The sequence below is a fragment of the Delphinapterus leucas genome, chromosome 16, assembly GCF_059928025.1.
Source record: "Delphinapterus leucas isolate spDelLeu-1000000601 "Yukka" chromosome 16, BTC_Dleu_Yukka2, whole genome shotgun sequence".
Classification (NCBI taxonomy): domain Eukaryota; kingdom Metazoa; phylum Chordata; class Mammalia; order Artiodactyla; family Monodontidae; genus Delphinapterus; species Delphinapterus leucas.
In genome coordinates, this window is record NC_143144.1 from 18,540,863 (window position 1) to 18,548,425 (window position 7,563).

Sequence of the window (7,563 nt, forward strand, 5' to 3'; positions counted from 1 at the left end):
TAAAATGGTGATTCTTGGACCACAACCCCAAGGATTTGGATTCAAAAGTCTGGAGTGGGACCTGGGAATCTGCTTCTTTAATAAGTATCTTGCATGATCCTGAGACAACGTTCAGGGATACCAACTGAGAAGCACACCATTCTCTTCTCTGCCTGTTAGACACACCTGCACTGTGCCGGGCACAGCTGAAACGTTCGTTTGTTTTCTTGCCTTCCTCTCCAACCTCTGTACTTCCGTGGTATTTTATCCCAACTTTTAAGGCCATCATTTCCTTGTGCTTTCTTTGCTGACTTACTTCTCTAGCTGCCTCTCCCATGAACCATGAACGCCTAGATTTCAGAAAGTATGTCTTGTTTACCCGTATAGCCCCCTACCCGGCATGATAACTGGCACTCAGTAGACACAGATGTCTATGGGATATACTCGTGTACTCGTTCATTGGCATTCATTGTGGATGACTGGGTGATTCCATTGGCTACACTGAGCTCTAGTTCACTTGTAACTACCAAGTCTGGCCTTACTGATGCTGATCATTGACTCTGCTCATTTACCTCCCAGGCCATGGAAAGCCAGCACACTTTCTCACAGGGACAATTTAGCGTGTACCCTGCAACCACACGGCTAGCATGCTCTGAAAGAGAGAAGGACCCTGAGCCAAACACCATGAAGTTCAACACGGATGGCATGTAAACTTCTGTCTAGAAGAGGTTAACTAACACTGAGGAATCACACTGCAGACAGGTGAGCAAGGAACAAACCCAGCTTGGGTGCCCAGATCCCCACAGACTCACCATGAGCTTTCCTGCTTAAATGCTAGAATAGCATAGTAGCTATTCACATGGGCCCTAAAGTCAGACTGCCTTCAATTACAACTCCACCAGCTGTGTGACCCTGGACATGTTCTATAACCTCTCTCTGCTCCAGTTTCCCGATCTGTAAAATGCAGCTAATAACACTACCTAATTCATGGAGTTGCTGTAAATAGTAAATGAACTAAAATATATACAATCTTTAGAATTACCTTTGGTACATAGTAACTGCTCAATAAATGGCAGCTGTTATAATTAGATTTCTAAACTATATCATGGATTCAGTGTGCACTTCAGATTGAAAATTTTGCTCTGGCCTTTTTTGTTTTTTCCAAACACATGCTGAAATTTTCTGTAGTAGTAATTTTTGTCCTTGCTTAACTCCAACCTTGGGGACCTGACTTATTGCCTATCACATTGGCTTCAGTTCTATAGGACCTGCAGAAACCACAGTAATATCAAGCTAATAGACTTTCTAATTCATGTGTTGGAGATAAGTTTGAAGTTGGAAGAATATGGCAAAAGAAAATGTAAGAGTGTTACATATGTAGATGGGGGAAGAAATTAAGCATCCCCAAAATGATAGGATGAAGAGAGATCTTGAAAAGGAAAAAATTGTTAAGAAACAAAGTCCTATCTATTCAAAATTGCTAGCAATGTCTTGCATGAAAATATGCCCCCTACCTTTTAACCCTCTGAGAAAACTGAGGCATCAGTCTGCTCTCAGTGTTGAGAGCCTAGTACGGGCCAATGTGGAGCTCAGCACTTTACATAAATTGCCTCTTTTAATACTCATTTGCAGTCACTGCTCTTATTTTACAGAGGGGAAACTAATTACATTACCAGTAATGGCAAAACTGGATTCATACCCAGCTCTAGAGTTTTAAGATTTACCAGCTTCCCTGTTGCTCTTAGCTATGCCCCTCATAAACTTTTGAGTGGTATTTCATGGCCTAGAGATTAACAGCAAATATTTATCCAAGGCCATTTTCCAGTTCTAGCTCTGCAGCCCTCAAAGCCTGTGAGGAGGAAATGCCTCCAATGATCCCCCAGCTGAAGTCCTAACTTCCAGTACCTCGGGATGTGACCTTTTTGGAAATAGGGTCATTGCAGATGCAACTAGTCAAGTTACGATAAGGTCATACTGGAGGAAGGTGGTCCGCTAGTTCAATATGATTGGTGTCCTTAGAAGAAGAGAAGAGATACTGAACACGAGGGGAGAAAGCCATGTGAGGCACTGATGTGCTACAGAGCAAGCAAAGGAACCAAGGAACACAAGGATTGACAGCTGAGAGGAGAGGAAGGATTCTCCGCGACAGGTTTCAGAGGGAGCATGGACCTGATGACACCTTGATTTCGGACTTCTAGCCTCCAGAAAACTGTGAGACAACAAGTTTCTGTTGTTTGAAGCCACCCGGCTTCTGTACTTTGTTATAGCAGCCCTAAGAATCTCATACATTCCCCCTGGAGTTGGGGGGGGGACAGCGTTCTTTCCCGCCCATGAAAATAAACAGAGAACACCCTTTTGTGGGTTTTTACCACTTCAGCCCCCAAGAGCTGTGCTGTCTGCTGTCACTGTGATTATGTAATGGCAGTCCTGACGATGACATCATGGCAGACGCTGTGGGTTTCTCCCCAGTAGCCATCGTTCCCTGCTTTGGCTAACAGATCCCTATTTTACTCAGCTATTAGCCCTGCATCCTTCATGGAGCCTTTTAGTTCTGTAATCACATGGACTTTATGCATTTGAAAGAATGCTCTGATTGGACCCATCAAATGGAATTAACTACTTTAAAAAAATTTTTTATTGGAGTATAGTTGATTTACAATGTTGTGTTAGTTTCAGGTGTACAATAAAGTGAATCAGTTATACATATACATATATCCACTCTTTTTTAGATTCTTTTCCCATATAAGTCATTACAGAGTATTGAGTATAATTCCGTGTGCTATACAGTAGGTCCTTATTAGTTATCTATTTTAATAGTGTGTATATGTCAATCCCAATCTCCCACTTTATCCCTCCCCCTCTTTCCCCCCTGCCTAATTAGCTTCTTACAGCCCATTTTGTGAGTGACGCTAGCTCAGAGCTCAGGAATCTGCCAGGTTTTACCATCCACATGCTAAGACCAAATGGGCTTCTGCAGGCTGCCTTTTCAGATTGAAAGGATGAAGGGAATGATTCATCCACCAGCTTGAAAAGTTTAATTCGTTTGGTGGCTTGTGTGGCATAATTACCAGCACTTACAGATCCCAACAACAGCATCACCGGCAAATCCATGAGGATGTAAGTGGTCATCTCTCGCGCTTCTTCTCTTTACCCTCCCTCAAACCAAACTGGTGGATGGGCATATTTTAAAATGCTTCTTCTTATTCATATTGAACTTGATAATTTAATTTTTTTAACATCTTTTTTTTACATACTGAATGATTCCACTGATATAAAGTTCAAAAGTAGGCAAGTGAGTATATTCTGTTAGAAGTGAGGAGAGAGGGGTTACAGTTACATCAGGGGGCCTCAGGAGTGCTGGTGCTGTTGTCTTTCTTGAGATGGGTGCAGGTCATACAGGCGTGTTCATCTTATAACATTTGCGACTTGTGCATTTTTCTGTATCTATGTTGTGTTTTTTTGTTTCAATTATTTTCTTAAAGATCTTATTTTGGGTGCTCGCTTCGGCAGCACATATACTAAAATTGGAACAATACAGAGAAGATTAGCATGGCCCCTGCGCAAGGATGACACATACATTCGTGAAGTGTTCCATATTTTTGATGGATACTAGCTATGAATGTTTCTTACAAACTGCATCTGTGTTAAAGCTAGTTATTACAGTTCATAATAAGTTTAATTGTATAATGAAAATTATTTTAAAAATCCATAGAAAGCACTAAAATGTTAAAATATATTTTCAAAACTGCAATAAGTGTTTAATGCACAAAGCAAAATCTAAGGATACATTTTTGTTGTTAGTGCTGTTATTTTGTTCTTCTACTAAGTAAAATATTTAATAAATGAGCCATTTATGTCTGTTTTCCAAAAAGAAAACGAAACAAAACAAAAAGATCTTATTTTGGGGAATTCCCTGGCGGTCCAGTGGTTAGGACTCCAGGGTTTAGGGCTTTCACTGCAGTGGGCCCAGGTTCAACCCCTGGTCAGGGAACTAAGATCCTGCAAGCCGTGTGGCGCGGCCCCCAAAACCATCTTATTTTGGCTCTCACTAATTCTAATATCCTTTATTTCCACAGTAGTGTCTCCATTCATGTTCATCTCAAAACAACACCTCCTGAAAGGTTGACTTAATAAAGGATCCCAGGACATATATATACTACCAAATGTAAAATAGATAGCTAGTGGGAAGCAGCCGCATAGCACAGGGAGATTAGCTCGGTGCTTTGTGACCACCTGGAGGGGTGGGACAGGGAGGGTGGGCGGGAGACACAAAAGGGAGGAGATATGGGGATATATGTATATGTATAACTGATTCATTTTGTTATAAAGCAGAAACTAACACACCATTGTAAAGCAATTATACTCCAATAAAGATGTTAAAAAAAATTTTTTTAAATAAAAAATAAAGGATCCCAGACTGAGTAATATCAGGGTGGTAACCTGGACCCCAACTACTAGATATTATTCCTGATCAAGTCTGCCTCCCCTGCTCCCACTAAGTCACCACTTTCTAGGAGTTAATGGCTACTTCCTGACTCACTTTAAAACAAATTTTTTTTTCTAATTGTATTTTTAGAAAACACTCTGCTAAGGAGGTCTTCCTGTTTCACAGGAGATGATTTAAGGCCTGTTCCATTGCGTTCTTTGAATATGCAGTTTATATCTTATGTAATACTCCCCCTACCACCCAAATCACACTTTTATTGCCTTTAGTTGAATTTATTAAATGACCATTTACGTGAGCAAGGGCATCACTTTCAAAACCAAGCAGTAAGCAAATGACTAACTGCTTTCCCATCTGCTCACGTTCTACATTGGCTTTCAGGGGTGTTTACCTGATACGTCTAAAGCGGTTGTGAATAAACAAAGTGCAGTTTTCAGAGGAACTGCTCATTACACATTACATCATATGACACTTAAATCTTAGTTCACAAAAAAAAAAACAAAACAAAATCTCTTAAGAAATGCATCTGCAGACAAATTCTGCTTATTCTGAATGTCATTTTGCTCACCATGGTGGCCAGGATATATAAAACATTGACAGAAATTTGCAAAATTTCATCTAATGCTTTCAATTTCTTTTTTTATTTATCAAATATAATTGATTTACAATATTGTATTAGTTTCAGGTGTACAGTTTCAGATTCTTTTCCATTGTACATTATTACAAGATATTGAATATAGTTCCATGTGCTATACAGTAAGTCCTTGTTGTTTATCTATTATATATATGGTGGTGTGTACCTATTAATCCCATACTCCTAATGTATCCCTCCCCCTCCCCTTTCCCCTTTGGTAACCGTAAGTTTGTCTTCTATGTCTGTGGGTCTGTTTCTGTTTCGTAAATAAGTTGATTTGTATTTTTTTTTTAGATTCCACATATAAGTGATATCATATGATATTTGTCTTTCTCTGCCTGACCTACTTCACTCAGTATGACAATCTCTAGGTCCATCCATGTTGCTGCAAATGGCACTATTTCATTCTTTTTTATGGCTGAGTAATATTCCATTGTATATATGTATATACCACATCTTCTTTATCCATTCATCTGTTAATGGACATTTAGTGCTTTCAGTTTCTTTTGAGATTTTTGGGAAGATCAAAATAGACCAAAGTTTTCTCAGTTTTCCCATTGAGGACCTCTTTTGTGAAGAATGCTTCATTCATTTGATAAACATTTACTTATTATCTACTACAGGCTAAACTCTGTGGCTGATTGTAAATATATATATAGAGAGAGAGAGCATTCAGAGGGTTTAAAATTTTTCAAAAAAGACAGAAATGTGAAAAAATCCCAACAAAGCCTATGGTGAAGAGTACTGAAATAGAGGAACTGAGGTTACAACCCTGAAGGAGGTAATATTGACTCTTGAAGAATAGATGGGATTTTAAAGTGGAGATGGGGAGGAATGAAGGTCATTCCAGGTAAAGGGAGCAACTTTAGGAAATGCCAAAGAGTGAAGGAGGACAGAGCGGGGAAATATTGGAACACAGCAACTAACAATGTGGCCAGAGCTTCAGGTGGGAGAGGGAATTAGGAATTAATACAGTCCTGGGAGGGAGGGTGGAAGCCAAATTTTGAAGTTTGAATTGAATTGAAGGTTTAAAGAATTTCTCAGGCAAATGGAAGTGAAGGAATGTTGTTACCAGGCTGTGTGTGTGTGTGTGTGTGTGTGTGTGTTAAAATATACATAGCATGAAATTTACAGTTGTAACCATGTTTAAGTGTGTAATTCAGTGACGTTAAGTATATTCACACCATTGCGAAACCATCACCACCAGCCACATTCAGAACTTCCTCATCTTCCACAACTGAAACTCTGTATTCATTAAACACTAACTCCCTACTCCACCCTCTCCCTAGCTCCTGGTAACCACCATTCTACTTTCCGTCTCTGTGATTTTCACTATTCTAGGTACCTCATATAAGTGGAATTACATAGTATTTATCCTTTTGTGGTTTATTTTATTTAACATAATGTTTTCCAGGTTTATCCAGGTTGTAGCATGTGTCAGAATTTCCTTCCTTTTCAAGGCTGGATAATATTCCATTGTATGTATATATCACATTTTGTTTATCCATTGACACTTGGTTGATTCCACTTCTTGGCTATTGTGAAGAATGCTGCTATGAACATGGGTGTCCAAAAATCTCTTCAAGACCCCGCTTTCAACTCTTTGGGGTTTACACCCAGAGGTGGAATTGCTGGATCATATGGTAATTCTTTTTAAGTTTTTGAGAAATCTCCACACAGTTTTCCTTAGAAGTTACACCACTTTACATCCCCACCAGCAATGTACAGGAGTTCCAATGTCTCCACCTCCTCACCAACACTTGTTATTTTGTATCATTTTGTGGGGTTTTTCTTTTCCTTTTTTTTTTTTTTTTTTGCTGTACGTGGGCCTCTCACTGTTGTGGCCTCTCCCATTGCGGAGCACAGGCTCCGGATGCGCAGGCTCAGTGGCCATGGCTCACGGGCCCAGCCGCTCCGCGACATGTGGGATCTTCCCGGACCGAGGCACGAACCCGTGTCCCCTGCATCAGCAAGCAGACCCTCAACCACTGTGCCACCAGGGAAGCCCTGGGTTTTTTCTTTTTTTAAATAAGAGCACCCCAGCAGGTATGAAGTAATATATTATTGATTTGTTTTGTATTTTCCTAATGATAAGTGATATTGAGCATCATTTTTTGTGCTTAATGGCCATTTGTATATCGTTTTTGGAGAAATGTCTACTTGAGTCCTTTGCCCATTTTTGAACTGGGTTGTCGCTTTTAATATTGTTGAGGTGTAAGAGTTATTTATGTATTCTTGATATTAATCCCCTATCCTCTATAGGAATTGTAAATATTTTCTCTCATTCTCTGGGTCACCTTCCACTCTGCTGATAGTGTCCTTTGATGCACAAAAGTTTATAATTTTGATGATATCAGACTTATTTTTCTTTTGTTGCCTTGCTTTTGGTGTCATATCTAAGAAGTCACTGACAAATCCAATGTCACAAACTTTTTCTTATGTTTTCTTCTTCTTTTTCTTTTTTTTTATTGGGGTATTGATGTTTTACAATGTTGTGCTAGTTTCT

At 39.5% G+C, this 7,563-nt stretch overlaps 1 non-coding gene across 1 annotated transcript; it reads left to right on the top strand.

Moving 5' to 3' along the window:
• Positions 1–3,473: 3,473 nt before the first annotated feature.
• On the top strand, positions 3,474–3,580 carry LOC115804040 (U6 spliceosomal RNA). Its single transcript, XR_004024846.1, has one exon. It is a non-coding gene; the product is annotated as a U6 spliceosomal RNA (small nuclear RNA).
• The last annotated feature ends 3,983 nt before the right edge of the window (positions 3,581–7,563 follow it).